At 35.5% G+C, this 21153-nt stretch overlaps 1 long non-coding RNA gene and 1 other non-coding gene across 2 annotated transcripts; one reads left to right on the top strand and one right to left on the bottom strand.

The window, feature by feature from the left end:
• The first annotated feature begins 1471 nt into the window (after nucleotides 1-1471).
• LOC127109410 (small nucleolar RNA R71) lies at nucleotides 1472-1578 on the top strand. The gene has a single exon (XR_007796704.1). It is a non-coding gene; the product is annotated as a small nucleolar RNA R71 (small nucleolar RNA).
• A 1764-nt stretch (nucleotides 1579-3342) lies between these two features.
• Nucleotides 3343-6642, bottom strand: LOC127106994 (uncharacterized). Its single transcript, XR_007795592.1, has 2 exons — nucleotides 6265-6642; nucleotides 3343-3973 (listed from the first exon to the last, which is right to left on the bottom strand). It is a non-coding gene; the product is annotated as an uncharacterized LOC127106994 (long non-coding RNA).
• Between the last annotated feature and the right edge of the window lie 14511 nt (nucleotides 6643-21153).

Genomic DNA, 21153 nt, shown 5'->3' with positions numbered 1-21153 from the left:
TACATGGTATTTAACTGAGTGATCTGCCAACTGAAGGGACATTCTTGTAGGTCTTAAGTCTCCTAAGTTTAGCTTTTCACAAATTAAAAGGGGCATTAAACTCACGCTAGCTCCTAAATCTCAAAGTGCATTGTCGATGACAAACTTACATATAACACATGGGATAGAAAAACTACCATGGTATTTTAGCTTCAGGGGCATGTTGTTTTGGATAATGGTGATACACTATGTAGTGAGAGCCATTGTCTCATCATCTTCAAGTTTCTTTTTGTTGGATAAGATTTCCTTTAAGAAGTTGGCGTAAGAGCATATTTGTGTAATGGCTTATGTAAAAGGTATAGTGATATGCAGTTGTTTTAGAAGCTCTATGAATTTCTTAAACTGACCCTTATTCTTTGATTTAGCAAGCCTTTAAGGATACATGATCTTTGATTTATAAGGAGGTGGTGGCACATAAGGTTTCTCCTTTTCAATTGTTGCATTGGTTTTTGTTTCCTCCTTGTTGTTCAACTTTCTGTTGTTTTTCCTGGTTTTCATATACTATTGGCTCTGGTTTGCTCTCATCTTTCCTATACATCGCATGGTTTGAAACTCTCGGGTCATTTGGTCAATCTAGTTCCTTCCCACTTTATAGTGTGATGGCGTTAGCATGGCCCTTTAGGTTTGGTTGAGGTTGGTCTGGAAATGCGCTAGCAGGGGAAACAATGGTTGTCTATTGTTGGGTTGCTTGAGAGATTTGTGTCTCAAGCATCTTATTATGTGTAGCCATGACGTCAACCTTGGTCGCCAATTGTTTCACCACTCATTTGTATGAACATTTTGGTTCATAAATTCTTTATTTTGTTGTGTTTGAGTCGCGATGAAGTTCTCCATCATCAGTTCCAAGTTCGATTTTCTAGGAGCAGAGGGAGCAATGGTCGTCCCCTTCTGAAAATTTGGAGGTGTTGATGGTGTTGGAAATGGTGTAGTTATTGGTGGTTGACTAGGAGCAAACAAAACGTTGTTATTTTGTAGGAGAAGTTTGGATGATTCCTCCATTCAGGATTATAAGTGTTTGAATATGGATTTCCTTGCGCATAGTTAACTTGGTCTGGAACAGTACTTGTCAAAAGCTGACAATCACTAGCGCGATGTGTCCTTGGATTCCATAAAACTCGCAGTTTGGGGTTATAGAAGCTACAATAGCTGGAATGGTAATGGCTAGGTTATTGATCTTTTGAGTGACTGCATTGACCTTAGCACTCACATGGTCTAGGCCATTTACTTCAAATGTTCCTCCTTTTTAAGGTGTTTTCTCTACTTGAGCATGTTTATTTCCCATTGATAATGATTATGTCCCATGTTCTCATTAAGCTGGTAAGCTTCATTGAAGGGTTTATCCTTTAAGGCACCGCCAACTGTAATATCTGTGGTCATTCTTGTGTTATAAAGTAGACCATTATAGAATATCTGAATGATGAGCCATTTCTTTCGGCCATGATGAGTACATAGTGTCATCATATCCTTGTATCATTCCCAAGCTTCAAAAAGTGATTCTCCCTTTGTCTGTCTGAATGTGGTTATGTGATTTCTTACACTGTTGTTTTGCTCGGAGGAAAATATCTGGCTAAGAATGCCTTCTTTAGTTCATTCCAAGTAGTGATAGAGTTAGCAGGTAAAGATTGTAGCCAAGCTCTGACTTTATCTCTTAGGGAAAATGGGAATAAACGTAAGCGAATCGCTTCAGGATTTACGTTATTAGTCTTTAACGTGTTTGCATACTGTACAAATACTGACATATGAAGATTTGGGTCCTTAGTAGGATTTCCTGAGAACTAGTTCTGTTGCACGATTTATGACAAAAAAGGTTTCAATTCGAACTTGTTCGCCTGTATTACAGGTGGAACAATACTTGAGTGAGGCTCGTCTTGAGATGAGACAGTAAAGTCCTTGAGTGGACGATCATCTGGTTCAGCCATAGGTTCAAATATTTCTCAAAGTTCATGTATTCGGCGCTTGAGGTGAATGTAACACTCGACTTTAGGGATCGGTTGTTCTAACTCGTCTCCGGCTGAAAGAGTGTTGGACATACAACCGATAGAAGAAAAGAAATAAAATACCTTAGTCTATACGTTGCTACAACAAAAGTACAATATTGGTTGTTGGTCCCCGACAACGGTGCCAAAAGCTTGGTTGGGTCAATCCGCAAGTGCACGGATCTATCAATTGCAATATAAAAGATGTCGAACCCACATAGACCAATGTCAACCTAATGTGTTTTATCGTCGCTTTGTAAGTTTAAGGCTAATCGAATTTTGTTAGTTTGGGAATGAATGTAAAATACCAGTGATTTTAATAAATGGATACCGGAATGTGATTCCCGGCGTACCTTCAAAACTCAGATAAATCTCGATACTTTGCTTTGCTTTAAAATATTCTTTTTGGAGGAAATATTCATTTAAAAACACGATTCACTTTCGCGCAGTCCATATTATGCTTTGAAATCGTACAAGTCATGTTGTCGCTCCACATGTTACAATTTCGGGAAAAAAAATGAAAACAGATAAGTTCTTATTAATTTCTAAGGCGTTGCCGCTGTTTTTAGAAGTTAAAAAATTCAATTTTTATTGATCGGATACTGGTCTTACACTGTCACGTTGTTGACCAGTATCTGAGTGTTTTCACTTTCACGCAAAACTTTTTAAATTAAAAACTAAAAATCAGAACCGAAAAAATACTTTAATATTTAAAATTAGGGCCGATAAAATTTATCGAGTACCGTCAAAACGACGATCCTCACATCCCAGACTTTAAGAGCTTAACCAGACATGTTTGAAATAAATAAATTTAATTTAATTAAGCTGAACATTAAGTAATAATTAATTAATTATGAATATATATATATATATATATATATATATATATATATATACATATATATATATATATATATACATATATATATATATATATATATATATATATATATATATATATATATATATATACACATATATATGTACATATATATATACTATATATATATATACATATATATATATATATATATATATATATATATATATATATATATATATATATATATATATATATATATATATATATATATATATATACCTGCAACTGCACAAATAAGTAAATACAACAAATACTAAATTTGCAATAAGAACAAAAAAAAATTACTTTAAAACAAATAAGTGCAGTGAGTGATAAAAATAACACTGTAAATTCAGATTGAAAAATAAAATTGCAGCAATTATAAAAAATTGGAAATTGACAAGCAATAAAAACTAAAGTAAATAAGCGGAATTAAATAAGCTGAGTTAAAATACTGATGAAAAATAAACCTGAAATTAAAGTTGGAAATTGTAAAATAATGCTGAAATCGAAATTTGAAATTGATTCCGGCAAGATTGTAACGATCCAAGTACAAAAAATTTCCTAATGCTAATGGCAGTTGTCCCTCAATGTGAGAAACTACAACTATAATACTCGTGATTTTCTGTCTAAAATTGGTATTTTAATACTCAGATAATTCTATATAAACTTGGACAACTCAAAACCTAAAAACTATATAGTGTTTTTGGCTTTGAAAGTAGGCTGAAATCGTGCAGGAGTCGTGGAGAAAATAATGCTGAAGTGGGAGGAGAATGGGCCAAACAATTGCTACTTTTCTGGTCACGAAGTCCATGGCGGACACCATGGCCTCATGGCGAGCGCCATGAGTACAAAGTGAATGAACGTGGCTTCAAGGTCCATGGCGAACGCCACGACCGTCATGATGAATGTCATGAGTTCAAACTGCACTTTCTTTGCTTTTCCTCTTGCTGAAGTGACTTTTGGTAGCCACGTCGTGGTCAGTGCCATGGAAAATGCCATGGTGAACACCATGAGTGTAATATGTCTCCTTTTTCTCTGTTCTTTGTTGTTTTTGTCCCGTTTTCTCGTATGGAAGCTCCTATTTGAAAAACACCTAAAATAAACACAAAACCATACAATAGGAATAAAACTGACTAAAATGGCGTGTTTATCGAGTCGCAAACATGATAAGTTTCATTGTTATCAATCTTGTTGTCGACATAGACCTCTAGGTTCCACCATATCTGATGGGTAAACACAACATCCATGATTCGCTAGTAGGTGATGCCAACGTTCTTAAGACCGAAGGGCATGACATTGTATTATTAGTTGTCATGATTTGACATAAAGGTTGTTTTGGGAGCGTCCAGGGGGTCCATCTGAATCTGGTTATATCTCGAGTATGCATCAATGAAGCTCAACATGTGGTAGCATGTTGACCCATAAATAAGGCAATCGATGTATGGTACTGGATACAAGTTCTTAGGATATACAACATTCATATTAATGAAGTCTACACACATGTGTCATTTGTTGTTCGCTTTCCGTACTAAAACCACCTTGACTATCCAGGTAGGATATTTTGTTCCTGTAATGAACCTGATGTCAGATAGTTTGCTTACTTCATCGTTAATGGCATGCCATTTCTCCTTGCCAACTTTCCGCTTCCTCTACGTCACTAGTTTTGTAGAGAGGTGGATAGCAAGGGGATGATTCAATTTTAATGTTTATCCCAGGTATGTCTGAAGGAGCCCATGTGAAAGAGTATGCACTTTTAATGAGTCGGCATTTTTAATGTATGATTTTAAAGAGTCTTTCATCTTGAATGAATGAGATAGCTTAGTTGGTATTATAGTGAATGTGTTTAGCATGAGGCATTAGGTTTAAATCCCACCTTTCTTAGTTTTTAGAAGATTTTTTTCTCTTTTTTGTGTTTTACCTTTATATTTAATATATAAAAAAATGTATTTTTAATTTTTAACTTTAGTTTTTTTTATTAAACATTTTTATATTTATTATTTTATTTATTTTAATACATTTTAATCCCAAAAGAATTTTTAAAAAAACAATTTTTTTTACTATCATTATTCTCTTTTTTTCTTATTACTATTATTAATTGGAATAGCTATTTTTGTCAACATCATTATTAATTTAAATTAGTACATTATTATTATTATTACTATTATTCCAAAAAAGCCAAAAATATTAATTATTATTATTATTTACTTCATTATTATATTTATTATTTATTATTATTATAAAAAATTATGAGATACTAAACCTTCCAAACTCAATACTCTGTTTCTACAGCATAAAAAAACATAGTTCCTCTAAAAAAAACCAAATCTCTTCGAATCATTCCCATTCATACCAAATCATTCATTCAAAAATTCATTCCCATTCATACCAAATCATTCATTCATAACCTTCCCAAACAAAAACAGAAGGAAATCATTATTATTACACCATTGCTTCATAACCTTCCCAAACAAAAACAGAAGGAAATCATTATCATTACACCATTGCTGTTACATTTTAAACCTTCTAAAATAAAATATAAATTGAGCCCTAAGTTATATCTGAACTTTCTTAAAACGAAATCAATCTCATTCAATTCCAATCCAAATTCAAATTTATAAAAAGATAGGCCCTGAGGAGGACAAATCATCATAAAAAACCTAAGAAACTTCCGTAGTCATAATCCTCCACCATACCCTGAGCTCTGTTAAAAGTTTCAAGGTCTTTGAGGTTAACCTCCGCCCCGAAGCAACATCATAGCAAAGAAAAAGAAACAATCAAAAGAAGAAGGAAAAAGAACAGAGAAAAAGGGAGATTCCTTCCTCCGATAACTTTTGGATTGGTACTCTATTTGCCTTCTTTTATTCTCTGTATTTTGTTTTGCCTTTTTTTATTCTCCTATATCTTTTGGATGATGAAAATTTGGACGTATACTCCTATTTTTTTAATCATTATCTTTGTAGTGTTGTATGCCCGTTAATAGAACCAAGAAAAATCCAAGCCTAACCAAATCACAATCGGGACAAAATAATACAAACCAAACTCTAACCAAAGCTAATACTGAACCAGCAAACTGAAATACATTAGCAGAAACTAAAACCAAACTGAGTTTGAAATCACTTTTGAATCGGTTCCAAATTGGAACCGAAGCAGAAATCAATATAGAAAACACAGTAAGTCAAATTCAAAACACCTCTGTAAAAATCCAAAACTACACCCAAGTCGAAACCAACACAGAACCGATACTGAAATATATTCAAAATCAAAATAGGGTAGAAACTGAACCGAATCAAAACTGACATTCAAACCAAATCCGAACTAAATCGGAAATCAAAATAGAGTTGAGTCAAAACGGAAACAAAATAGAACTGAGTTTGAAAACCTTACATGATGTGAGCAAATGCGAATTCGTATTGAGTTCTGACCAAGGCCGCACCTTCAGACCTCGCCGCGCCGCTCGATTCCGGCCACCGCTTTCTCCAACACCATGCAAGTACCGCCTCACACAACCCAGGATCGCCGCGAATCCGACCTTCTTCCGACCGCACCTCTACGCGTCCTCCCTCCGTCTGCTACTCCGGCCACCGCTAATTTAATTTTTTTCTTATTTTTCGGGCTACCACGTGGAGGACTATCATTGGGTCGCTTCGGGCACATGGGGCCGGCTGCCCATTCATGAGCTAGGGGGTTGCTAAGTGCTTTGGGCTTCCCCTTCCATTCTTAACCCACCTCTTTTTTTCTTTCTTTTGGAATTAATTTAATTTCTATTTTTTTATTAGTAGCTTATATTAGTTTAATTATTCTTAACATAATTTTAGTTATAGGTTTTTAATCTAATTGTCTTAGTTTTAGTTTTGGTCTTTCAATTTATTTCTTGGATGCTTAAGCTTTTATTTTTTTTAAAAATAAGAAATTTAAAAAGATAATATAATGGACGATATAAAAATAAAAAAATATTATATACATTTTTTTAATTACACAAATATCAACAAAAACTCGCAAATGTAAGCATCATGTTATAGAATCTCAAGTAAACATTTATTCAAACTTAGAAATACAACAAAAACTTTTTGAATTGTATGTAACTAAATGATGTGTATATAGTCATAATCAAACTTGTTTTTTTATCAAATTAAAATAGTATATTTTTTCAGATAAATAGATCAGGGGATGCACATCCATCTTAACTTCGAGTATTTGATTGATTGATGTTTGTTGTATCAATCAGTTACTCAGGATTAAAACACCCTAAAATCAACTCAATCCGTCAAATCAATATCTTTTTTCTGCCCCATGCGATGAAACCTTTTCATAACTATTATCAACCAATACATAATTATTTTCTATCGAACTACGAGCCTCCGAGTCTCTCATTGCACTTGAGGGTACGTAGGAGCGGGGTTTTGAAATCCCGTCAAGCACACTAATAAAAAATTAACTTTTTTCTCTTTTCTTTTCTTGTAAGTAATTTCTTAACTTCTCTTTTTTGTTAAATAAATAAATAAAATAAAATAAGACAAGTACCTGGAAATAAACCCTTAGCTCTTAGAATTTTAGGAGGTTCTCGTTAAGTTCAACATATGTGAGGGGTGCTAATACATTCCTCTCACATAATCGACTCCCGAACCCTAATTTGGTTGCGACGACCATCTTATCTCTTTCCTTACCATAGGGTATTATAATCATTTCCCTTTAGTTATGAATAAATAAAAAATGATGACGACTATATTAGTCATCTGCGAGTGTGTGATGCGCTTCACGAGGTCGTATTTTTCGAGATGTGACATTGCATTTGGAAATTCTACTAACATAACTGTCATACCCCCAAAATTGGCCACCCTCTTTCACTTTTCATCTAACTTATGACTTGAGATTCATCTGTACTTATTCATGCCTCATTCATATGCATCATTTACCCAAGTTAACACTTCCTAATAAGCATCATAGATTTAAAGCTGATGGATCATGAAAACTATGGTTTTGCTTGAGGTTTGTGACATTGCTAATCATATGAGGGGAAATCCTAATTTCACGCCCTCTTGGATCTTGATCCAAGGAGGCCACAACATGTTATTCATCTGTGCATTCAAACCTAATTCATGACTTGGCTATTCATGGAACATATGTTTGACCTCATGATATTCATCTGTGCATATAAACCCTAATTTTTGGGGGCCATGTGTTAGGGTGTGTCTCTGGAGCTTCATGCTTGGTTTGAAGATCTTGATTAGGAGGGGTGTATCATGAAACCCTAATCAGGGATACTTGGTGCTTGTGTGCCATTTGAGGTTGACTTTGACAATGGGATTGTCTGAAACCCTAACTCATTGAGAAGAGGTTCTTGACCATCTTGTCATGCATCATCAACCATTAAACTTGCTTTGTGCATAAGATGCATTCATCTAGCCTACATGTCATCTTGTTTTGGATTTGATCTGGTTCAAGGATTGGTAATTGCATTCATTTATATGGTGTTTTCAAGCTCTTAAGTTTTAATTCATGGTCATTGCTCCCATCCATATGGTTTCGTCAAGATCATCAGTCCTTGGTCATTGATTCTTGGATTCATGCTTGAATTAGTGCATTGATCTCTTGGCCTTTAGTTATCTTTGATCCATTAAGATTCTTAAGCCATTATAGGTCACCATTAGTGGTTCATCTATGCATTTTAGTCCATTTGATCAGGCTCATTCATATTGCCTAGCATTTGGACATAAACCGTTGTTTCATGTCATATTCATCCAGTACCTTACTTACATTACAAGTCCATTTTACATAAGAAAACCTTAATTTCTAGCGTACAGTTGACTTTTTGGTCAACTAGTTGATCAAAGTTAACCATCTGTTCCTAAGTCCATATTATCTTGACCTTGGTATCATTGATTATTCTCTATTCCATTTTTACTCACAACATTTTTAACATTCATTTTTGTTACTAACTTTTTGAACCTAAATTTGTGTTTATTCTTCATTTTAATTTACAATCTATAACATAACAAACTTTTCAATCCATTCAATAACATTAAACCATTTTCATAACTATCCAATAACATACTACATATACTTTCCATCCATAAACATTCAAGTTTCATAAACCATTCAAAATCCATTCATTCATAACTTTCTACAATTGTCCAATAATAAATTCAATTCAATAATATTTAAAGCTCATGACCATTTCCATACACATTCAATCATTTCAATCGAATACATATACAAATTCAATTCTATGCACATGCCATTCAATATACATTCAAATCATTGCCTTCCATAACTTTCCAATAACATTCAACTCCATAAATGGTCCATTACATTTCCATTCCCTAAACTATAACTTTCCACATTCAATGCATTTCTATTACAATCTTACAAACCAAATGACCAAGACATATACAACTTATAATCTAATTTATGTCTAAATAAGCAAGAGAGCTACAAACATATTCCAAACACACAAATGGAAGCTCATAACACTCCCTGCAAAGTCCTGGAGGTAGAGAATAACAAGAAAGGGGGGTTTGAATTGTTTTCACAGTAATTAAAAACTTTTTGCAACACCATACACATAAAATAATTGCTAACAACACAAATAATTTATCCTGGTTTGCTTGAAATTCAAAGCTACACCAGTCCACCCAACCAAGGTGATTTCGCCTTCAATAAGGACTTAATCCACTAATCTCAACAGATGACAAAATCGTCTAAGAGTTTAACAATCTCTTAGCCCTCTCAAGTCTATAGACATAAACAAGTCACTTGATGAATTACAACCAATTTCAAGAATTACAAGTGTTTGACTCAATGCTTCTAGATAAGCAGTATAAATACACTTTGAGAACAATGAAATAACAACCACACAATTTTGAGCAACAACTCTTGTATGGAAACTAAATAGTACAACAATGATGGTGAAAGATATGAAAAATGTTGTTGTGTATCAAGGTGTTTTTTCAGCAGGTTGTGAGGGGGGCTTTATATAGCTTTTAGAGATGATTCCGTTAGAGGGAAATCAAATGAGATTTTGTGCCAACTATTGGAGTTAATGATAGTAAATTTCTTGTCCTTTCCATAGTAGTCTTGGACATAATCCATTGTTTCCTTAAAAGGAATTGTACTACACTTTGATTGCTTCTAGAGTAAGTTTAAGATCCGGTGATATCAGATAGCATGTTTGATAGTGTATCAGAGTAAACATGATCAGAGTCTTTGAGCTAGAGTCCAGATATTTCTTGTAGTCTTCAGATATTCTCTTGTAGAGTCTTCAGATATTCTCTTGCAGAGTCTTCGGATATTCTTTTGAAAATTCTTCAGATATTCTTTTGAAATGTCTTCAGATATTCTTTTGAAGAGCCTTCATATATTCTTTTGAAGAGTCTTCAAATATTAGAGTTTGAGCTTCAATGTCAGATTCTTTAGGTGATTACTCCTCAGATGCATTCTGTTTGGAGTCAGATCTGATTTTTCTTTGTGCTGGTTCAACTTTTCTGGACTGGTGTGGATGTTAGATATTCGTTTCCTCGGAATCATTTTAACTTAGAAACCTGCACACTTAAGAGAAATATTAGGGTACCAAATTGTTTCATTCTTTGTTATCATAAAAACTTAGAGATATATTGCAGAATTAAAATCTTGTTCTAACAATCTCTCCCTTTTTGATGATGATAAAAACTAATAATTTTGATGAAACAATAAGTACTTTCAGAGATACAAATGATCAGAGTCAGATAGAGAATGTCCCCTCTGAGATTCTCAATCTCCCCCTATGTCTGATACTTAAGGAAATTTTTAAACAAATTTAGTATCAGATAAGGGTTTATGGGGTAGAGAACTTCTTATCAGATCTTCTTAGGTTGCTTGCCTTGATTTATTAGTTTCTCAGATAAAAATTCATTTTTTCTTTTGTTTAGGTAGATCCTGTAAAGACTTAGACTATGCAATGATTTTATGTCAGAATGTAAGCAGTTCATTTTTAAGAGTTAGATACGTTATTTCATCAAAAGGAATTTTATTTATTTCTCCCCCTTTTTGTCAGATTCAAAAAGTAATAATTTCACAAGAAAACTTCATTGATAAGGAAAAGGATTACAAATCAGAAGGAAACAGAAGATAGGGTCTCGGAGGCAAAACACTCAGAAGAAAAAAACATAAAAAGCCTAGAGTGCCTAAGGGTTTGGAGGAGGAGGCATCCTCTAAAGAAGCTCAACCAACAGATTTTGGATGCTGGAGTTGACTTAATCCTGCTTGTCGAGTCTGGCTTTGACTAGTTATTGTTCTTTCTGCAACTCTTCTAGAGTCCTGATGACTAAGGGAGATATTAATGACTCTCCTTGAGTCAGAGAAACTTCTATAGACTTCGCAGCATCTTCAACAACTTTTTGAGCAACTTCAGTGACCAGTGCTGTTTCAGCTACAGCTTTTGCCTTAGTTGCAGCCTTTGTAGTAGCTTTCTCAGCTGCCTCCCTGGCAGCAGCTTCTCTCTCCACCTTCTCAGCTACCTCTTGATCCAGACGCGCCTCCAGCTTCTCTTCAGCACTTCCGATATAGTCATTTCTGACTTGTTCATATAGACCCTTCAACTTGAAGGCTTCATAAGTCATTCACCTGATGAACCTTTCCCAATGAGTCCTTACTTCAGAAGGAATGTCACTGACATTGGATTTGTCAGAGAGCTTCTTGAGTCTTGAAGCATAACTCTCTGAGAACTTAGCAAGTGCCTCATCAAGGGTAGGTATGGTGACGACAGATTCAGAGGGTTCTGGAATAGAGGGTTCATATATGGTTTTAGAGGTTTCTGGTACAGACTAAATCTTTCTAGAGTTAGTTGTGGCCTAAAGTTCTGTATGATTTAAGGAGGTTGGGTCAGGGTTATCTGAACAAGAGTGTTCAGAGTTGGAAGTTAAGTCATAATAGGGGGTGAACTGGGGTTAGAGGAAAGGGGTGATGATATGGGTTCGTTGAACATAATGGCTTCAGATATGGGGATGAATGTTGTCTGGAGGTTGAATTAAGGTACTGGAGGAGAGGATGTGATAGGGTCAGAGGTTTGGGGTTCATAAAAGATAGGTAGAGGGGATGTTGGTTCAGATGCAGAAGGGAGTAAGGATGTCTGTGGTTGAGATTTGGATATTTGCTCTAGGAGTGGTAGTTTTAGTGGAAGGTGAAACAAAGGAAGTAGTAACAGAGGTTGAGAGTGTGGGGGTGGTAGAGGGATTGATGAGGCAATCTGCATAGAACCAGAAGTGAGAGGGGCTTCTGAGATAGGAGACTTACTTGGTGTTGAAGAGCTCAGAGGCACTGGCTGCTTCTGAGTCGTTGAAGACTCTCCCAACTTGAGACTCTTCTTCTTCTTCTCAAATGGTTCACTCTTTCTCTTCATGAAGTTGGGGGGTTGGTTTAGGAGCCAGTCCAGGCTGAAACCAAAAATGTCAACTCCTTGGGCTTCCAGATCCTACAAGTAGCAAGAAATGACTTTTGGAGGATATATCTTTGAGAAGAGATACATCTCATTTGCTCTTTCTCTATGATCCTTTAGAGCTTCCTAAGATGTAAGTCTGGTGGGTTTGGCTCTAACCTTGTCAATCAACCTCATGCTCTTTAGATTCCTCCCATTTAGAGGCTTTCCTATGTCCATAATAACATCTTCCACCAGTCTCAAGGAGATGAGATGGTCCACCAGACCATTCTCTACTAGAATGTCAGAAATTAATCTGCCCAGAGGGATGTAGTTCTTGGGCTTCATGTTATTCCTTGTGTCTCTAATAGAATCTCTTAGATACTTGAAGAGAAGAGAAGGAAGGTTCAACTTCAGACCCTTATGTAGATAGTATAAAATGCACTTTTGATCTGTGTTGATGTAGTCAGAAGAGCTGGATGAAGGACATTAATGAATGGTTCTCAAAATGATCTTGAGCCACACCCTCAGATTCTGGCGAAGCTCTTTATTCTTGGATGATTTTCCTTCTGGGTTCTGAGAGAAAATGGTGGGGATAACTTCATGGGACATATACTTATCCCTAGGGTTAATGTTGTAGATCCTTCTTCCCCTAACCTTTTCCATGTTTAGGAGCGCATCTATTGATTTCTCAATAATCACCATCTTGATTCCCAGAACGTGAGACACAATGTAGTGGTCATCACAATCAGTGAACCTCCATAATTCCTTGACAAAGTTGGTGTAGATGGGGCCATAAAGTCGATTGAAGTAAGTAAGCCACCCTTGATTTTCCATTTCTTGTGTTAAATCCATTCCATTTTCTTTGAGGTTGTCAAAGTCTACCAACAACTCACAAAGAATTTCAAGCTTTTCAAATGGATTTGAAATATTGATGTGAGCAGGACGATCAAGAACATGGGGTTCTTGATTGGAGGTTGTTGAAGGAGAAGCAGTGAAGGTTGCAGCTTGTTATGAAGCTTCAACTTGTTCAATGGCGTTCATCTCTTGGGAGTATTCAAAAACTTGTTGTTGTTGTTGAGGATTCATGATGCTGTTGTGAAGGAGATAAAGATCGATTATAGACAAGATTTGTGAAAAGTTGAGTTTATGGGTTTGTGTAAGTTGTGAGTAGTAAAAGTGTGAATGTGGGAATTATGGAAGTATATATACACACGTTCAAAATATGTAAAACAACAGTGTTAACATGAAAATTAATTATTTGCTAAAATTTGAGTTTTGACAAGCGTGACGAGAATTAAATGCAGCTAATGATCGGGGTCTAATCTCAAGATTTGCACACTGCTTAAGCGGATCTCAATAGTTTGGCTCTTGAGTTCTGATCTAGACAAGTGTCTAGAAAACCCAGAGCCACACGTTTGAGGGACCACGTGTTGATATTTATGGAGTCAAGAATACCAAAGGGTTTCTGACTAAGAAGGTTTATGATAAAGATATCTTCTAACTTGTAGAAGTATCAGAACCAGAACCAGATAAACATCATATGCTTGAGTCAGAGTATAATTTAACATCAGAGAAGAGAAGCACATGTTCAGATTCATTCTAGGCAATCTGCCATATTTAAGTTTTTCATAATGAAAAGAAATCTATCTTCAGCTAAGGGTTTTGTAAAGATATCATCCCATTGATGGTCTGTATCTATAAATTTTAAAATAATTATCCCTTTCTGAACATAGTCTCTGATAAAATGGTGTTTTATTTTTATGTGCTCCGCTCTGGAATGTAAAATTGGATTCTTACTTAAGCATATAACAACAGTATTATCACAAAAGATAGGGATGTTACTATCATAAATCTGAAAGTCCTCAAGCTTATTCTTCATCCAGAGCATCTGAGTGCTGCATAGTGAAGCTGAAATATCTTCTGCTTCTATAGTTGACAGTGCAGTGGTTGATTGTCTTTTGCTTGCCCATGAGATGAGGTTTCCTCTTAGAAACTGACAGTTCCCATATGTGCTTTTATGTTCCAACCTATCTTCAGCGTAATCTGCATCACAGTATCCAGAAAGCCTGTACTCCGATGTTTTCTTATACATCAAGCCAAGGTCAGGTGTTCCTTTCAGATACTTGAGGATTCTCTTAATATCAGTTATGTGAGATTCCCTTGGATTTGACTGAAATCTAGCACTTAGACATACGCTGAATAATATATCTGAACGCGAAGTAGTTAGATAAAGAAGAGAACCTATCATACCATGATAAAGTTTCTGACAAACCTTTTGACTTACCTCTTCCTTCTCCATAATGCAAGTAGGATGCATGGGAGTCTTGACTGGCTTGCTTTCTGACATGTCAAATTTCTTCAGAAGATCTTTTGTGTATTTGCTTTGATAGACATATGTGGCTTCTGATGTTTGATTGATTTGAATTCCCAGAAAGAACTTCAGTTCTTGCATCGGCTCATCTCAAATTCTGTCTGCATTAACTCAAAAAATTCTTGGCAAACAGAGGGATTAACATAACCAAATATTATATCATCAACATAAATCTGACAAATCATAAGATCATTTATGATGTTTTTGCAGAAGAGAGTGGAGTCCACTATGCCTCTGATAAAATCATTTTCTAGAAGAAATTAGCTAAGTCTTTCATACCAAGCTCTGAGAGCTTATTTCAGACCGTAAAAAGATTTCTTAAGTTTGAAAATATGTTCTGGAAGTTTTGAATTTTCAAAGCTAGGAGGTTGATGGACATACACTTCTTCAGAGATGTAACTGTTGGTGTAAGCCCTAGAGGCCAATACTTTTGGTACTTGTATCGAATTATTTATTAATAATAAAAGGCTTTTTCTTTATTACGTTTGTTTAATAAAGTCCATAGAATAGTTAGTCCGTTTAATGTATCAAGTGTGACTTGATCATGAGATCACATTAAACATAAGGACATTATTCTTAAAGTATCCGTAGTCGAGCTTTATTGTGAAGTGGGATAACATTAAAGCATTAAGACTATTATGTATATAGACTGATGATCACATCTCATGGATCATGAATAAGGAGTTATCAAGTCTTAAACATAGGTATGAATGTTAAGAGTAATATTTATACTGGATTGACCTGCTATGAGAATACTATATAGAAAGTTATGCAAAGTGTCATAAGTTATTCTCATGGTGATAATGGTGTGTACCACCCTTCGACCTGAAACCACTATGGACCCTAGATGTAGAGTTGAGTGCTTTATTGTTGATCAAACATTGTCCGTAACTGGATAACCATAAAGACAGTTGATGGGTACTCCACGAAGCATGCTGAGGGACGTGAGTGACCTAGATGAAATTTGCCTATCCTGCATAACAGGATAAATGTTTATGGGCCCAATATTGAACTGGACAAGGATGACACGGTCTATGCCTTGTGTTCAATATAGACATAAGGGAAAAAGGGTAATTATGCACATAAGTATTATCACAGAAGGAATTGTCAGATCACATGACATTTTCGTGTCTTGGGTAGCAGTGATGTGTTGTTAGATATCGCTCATTATTTATTATGTTAAATACGTGATTTAATATAATTGCCAATGCCGTGAAAACCTACAGGGTCACACACAAAGGACGGATTGATCAGAGATAGAGTAACTAAGGAACACCGTAAGGTACGGTGCACTTAAGTGAATTGTAGAACATCATAAGGTACAATGTACTTAAGTAGAATACGAAATATGGTAAGGTACCATGCGCTTAAGTGATTTTGGGCATATTGTAAGATATGGGCCACATACACTTAAGTGGGCTTTTTTGCTTGAAGCCCACACAAGTGGTTCTATAAATAGAACCCTTGTGCAGAAGCATTCATTGCAGTTGCATTTTCGTTTTCTCTCTCTCTCTCTCTCTCTCTCTCTCTCTCTCTCTCTCTCTCTCACTCACTCACTCAAAGCCTTCATTTGTAGAAGCTAGCACTGAGATTGAAGGAATTCGTTCATGTGGACTGAGTAGAGGCGTTGTCGTCATTCAACGTTCATGATCGCTCCGTAGATCTGCATCAAAGGTTTCAATCGTCACAAGAGGTAACTATTCTATCACTGATCATGCCCATTCGTAAGGATCACTAAAGGAGAAAATTTTAATTTCCACTGCGTTTTGGATCGCTATTCTCCTTCAGTAACCATTCAGAAACACACTTTTGACATCCATCTGATATAGTTTAATGGAATAATTTACAGTAAAAGATATAAGGAGATAGATAGATTCTAACCTCGTGTCTGGAGCAAAGTTTTCATTATATTCAATTCCTTCTTGTTGACTATAACCTTGTGCCACCAGCCGTGTTTTGTTTTTGATAACTTCTCCCTTTTCACTTAGCTTGTTTCTGTAAACCCATTTAGTTCAAATCACATGGGTTCCCTTGGGTCTTGGTACAAGATCCCAAATGTCATTTTTGGAAAACTGATCAATTTCTTCTTTCATTTCTAGAATCCATTATTTATCTTGAAGAGCTTCTTCACAGGATGCTGGCTCTATCAGAGATACTAGTCCAATAAGTGTTTCTTCAGAAACTTTGAATGTTGATCTTGTTCTGACAGGTTTATCCTTGTTTCTCAGAATTAGTTCTTCAAAAACATTCTGCCTATTTATTTGTCTTTTCTGATTGAATGTGATTTCAGGTGCTTCTGAAGTTCCTCTTTATGCTTCTTCAGAGTCTTTGGTCTTTTCCTTAGGACCTGCAAGTATGATCTCCAGATCTGCAAATTTCTCAACTAGCTTTGACTATTCAGAGTCAAGCTTGTCATCAAATCTGACATGTATTGATTCTTCCACGATTTGCGTTTCTGTATTGTATACTCGATATCCTTTAGAACATTCTGAGTATCCTAACAGAATACACTTTTGTCCCTTAGAGTCAAACTTGTTCAGATTGTCTTTAGTGTTAAGAATAAAACAATAGCATCCAAACGGATGAAAATATGCAATGTTGAGTTTTCTTCCCTTGCACAGTTCATAAGGAGTCTTCTCCAGAATAGGTCTGCTAGAGATTTTATTCTGAATGTAACATGTTGTATTCACAGCTTCTGCCCAGAAGTGCTTAGCTACATTAGTTTCATTGATCATGATGCTGGTCATTTCTTTGAGAGTCTTATTCTTACTTTCTACAACTTCATTTTGTTGTGGAGTTCTAGGACAGGAGAAATAATGGGATATTCCATTAGAGTCAAAAAGTTCTTCAAAAAGTTTATTTTCAAATTCGCCACCATGGAAACTTATAACTCTGATGATTTTAGAGTCAAATTCATTTTGCACTTTATACAGAAATTGGTGAACACAGAATGTGACTCATTCTTGTGCCTTAATAGTTTCATCCATGTCCAACGATTATAATCATCAACAATGACGAGTCCATACTTCTTACCATTGACTGACGTCGTCTTAACAGGTCCAAAAAGATCAATGTGTAGAAGTTCCAAAGGTCTAGAGGTAGAAACAACATTTTTGGTTTTGAAAGTGGTTTTAGAAAATTTTCCTTTCTGACATACTTCACAAAGAGCATCTGAAGAACATTTCAGCTTAGGGAGGCCTCTGACTAACTCAAGTTTATTTAGCTGAGAAATCCTCCTCAAGCTAATGTGACCCAAGCGTCTGTGTCGCACCCATTTCTCTTCATTTACAGACATCAAGCATTTTACATTTTGGTTTTTCAAATCTGAGAGCTTTATTTTATAAATGTTGTTTTTGCTCCTTCCATTGAAAAGGACTGTGCCATTTTTCTGATTAACAGCTTTGCACATTTTTTGATTAAAGATAATATCATAATCGTTATCACTTGACTTATGGATAACAAATTATGCATTAATCCTTCAACATAAAGGACATCATAAAATAAAGGGAAGAGATATGTTACCAACTGTTCCAGATCCTTTGATTCTTCCTTTCTAATTTCCTACAAAGCCTACAAAACCAACATCTTTAAGTTCCAGGTTTTGGAACATGTGCTTTCTTCCCGTCATGTGTCGTGAGCATTCAGAGTCCAGGTACCATGATTGGTGTTTTAACTCTGGTGCACAGGATATCTACAACATAAACTATTTTATCTTTTGGTACCCAAAGTCTTTTGGGTCCTTTAGGATTAGTTCTCCCAGAGTTTCTGAAAACTTTGGGTTTTCTAGCGTTACTAAACTTCTGTGTCTGTGTAGGTGCATAATGATAAGAAAAATGAGATTTTGATTTGTTTTCCATAGAAGGTTCCAGATCATCTTCATCAGAGTCATAACCAATTCCTCTTTTTCTATTAGGACTTACACCATAGATCGTAGAAGCCATTTTTTTTCTTTATAGACTGTTGTTCATAAATTTTTGAAAAGCTTTTTCATATTTGTGTATGATGGTGTCAGAAGTGGATGGAGCTTTAGAAATAGTTTCTTCAAGTTTTGAACATTTCTTGGTTGAAAATTTGTTTTCTCTTTCAAGAAGAAAATTATTTTCTTTGAGTTCTGAAACTTCACTCTCAAGCTTGTCATACTCTTCAACAGTCTCTTCATGAACCCTTGTTAGGTTCTTGAATTTCTATCGAAGCTTCTGATACAAGCTCAGAGATTCTGATAAACCGGCTTCCAAATCAGAACGAGAAAAGTCAGAGAATACCTCTTCAGATTCAGACTCTGTTTCAGATGAAACTCCAGAGGTAGTGGCCATGAATGCTACGTTTACTTGTTCCTCTTCAGAATCAAGTTCTGAAGCTTCAGATTCAGAGTCGTCACATGTTGCCATGAGTCCTTTCTTCTTTGCTTTGAATGAGTTCTTCTTGAAGCTTTCCTTTCTGAAGCTATCCTTCTTTAGCTTTGGACATTCATTTATGTAATGTCCAAACTCTTTGCATTCATAACATGTTACTACCTTGTTGGATCTGCCTCTGGAGGTTGAATCTGGACGGTCTCCCTTATGTCTAGGCCTTCTAAAGTTGTTTTGTATTTTTCTCCAGAGTTGTTTGATTCTTCTGGAAAGTAGAGATAATTCTTCTTCATCATCAAAATCTTCATTCTCAGAGTCATCATCTTCTTCCTCTTCAGCTTGAAAGACTTTGTTCCTTTCTGAATTTCTTCTTTTTGATCTAGACTTTAGAGCAACAAATTTTCTTTTCTTATGAGGTTTATATTCTTCTAGCTCTATTTCATGACATCTGAGGGAGCTGATAAGTTCTTCAAGACTTATGCTATTCAGATCCTTGGATAACTTCAGAGCAGTAACCATAGGTCTCCACTTCTTGGGAAGACTTTTGATTATTTTCTTGATGTGATCTGCTGTAGTATATCCTTTGTCTAGAACTTGGAGTCGTGCAACTAAGGTTTGGAACCTTGAGAACATCACTTCAACAACTTCATCATCTTCCATTCTGAAGGCTTCATACTTCTAGATTAAGGCCAGAGCCTTAGTGTCTTTAACTTGATTATTGCCTTCGTGCGTCATTTTCAAGGAGTCAAAGATATCTTTGGTTGTTTCCCTGTTCGTTATCTTCTCGTACTCGTTGTAGGAGATAACATTTAACATAATGGTTCTTGCTTTATGGTGATTCTTGAAATCACACTTTTAATCGTCATTCATTATGCTTCTTGGAATAGGAATACCAAGTATAGAGTTGGGTATCTCATAACCATTTAAACCATATCCCAAAGATCAACATTGTAGACTAGGATATGGTTACAAATGGTTATGATTACAAATGGTTATGAGATACCAAACTCTGCACTTGGTATTCCTATTCCAAGAAGTAGAATGAATGATGATCATAAGTGTGATTTCAAGAATCACCATAAAGCAAGAACCATTCTATTAAACACTATCTCCTACAAAAAGTACGAGAAGATAACCAACAGGGAAACAACCAAAGATATCTTTGACTCTTTGGAAATGACGCACGAAGGCAATAATAAAGTTAACGAGACTAAGGCTTTGGAATTAATCTAGAAGTATGAAGCCTTCAGAATGGAAGATGATGAAGTTGTTGAAGTGATATTCTCAAGGTTCCAAACCTTAGTTGCAGGACTCAAGGTTTTGGACAAAGGATATACTACAACATATCACGTCAAGAAAATAATCAGAAGTCTTCCTAAGAAGTGGAAACCTATGGTTACTGCTCTGAAGTTATCCAAGGATCTGAATAGCATAAGTCTTGAAGAACTTATCAGTTACCTTAGAAGTCATGAAATAGAGATAGAAGAAGATGAACCTCAGAAGAAAAGAATTTTTTTTGCTATAAAGTCTAGATAAAAAAGAAGAAAGCCAGAAAGGAACAAAGCCTTTCAAGCTGAAGAGGAAGAAGATGATGACAATGAGAATGAAGATTCTGATGATGAAGAAGAATTATCTCTTCTTTCCATAAGAATCAAATAGCTCTGGAGAAAAATACAAAACAACTTCAGAAGGCCCTGACAAAAGGGAGAACATCCAGATTCAACCTAAAGAGGCAGATCCAACAAGGAAGTGACATGTTATGAATGCAAAGAGCCTAGACACTACATAAATGAATGTCCAAAGCTAAAGAAGGATAACTCCATAAAGGAAAACCTCAAGAAGAACTCTTTCAAAGAAAAGAAGAAAGGACTCATGGCAACATGGGATGATTCTGAATTTGAAGCTTCAGAATCTGATTCTGAAGAGGAGCAAGCAAACGTAGCATTCATGGCCACTACCTCTGGAAGTTCATCTGAAACAATGTCTGGCTCTGAAGAGGTATTCTCTGACTTTTCTCGTTCTGATCTAGAGGTCTGTTTATCAGAATCTCTGAGCTAGTATCATAAGCTTCGTCAGAAAGTCAAGAACCTGAAAAAGGTTCATGAAGAGACTGTTGAAGAGTGTGATAAGCTTCAGAAAGAAGTTTTTGAACTCAAATGAAA

This window comes from Lathyrus oleraceus, chromosome 7 (genome assembly GCF_024323335.1).
Source record: "Lathyrus oleraceus cultivar Zhongwan6 chromosome 7, CAAS_Psat_ZW6_1.0, whole genome shotgun sequence".
Classification (NCBI taxonomy): Eukaryota; Viridiplantae; Streptophyta; class Magnoliopsida; order Fabales; family Fabaceae; genus Lathyrus; species Lathyrus oleraceus.
Note: the sequence above shows the minus strand (reverse complement) of the source record. Positions and strands in the feature narration are given on the sequence as shown.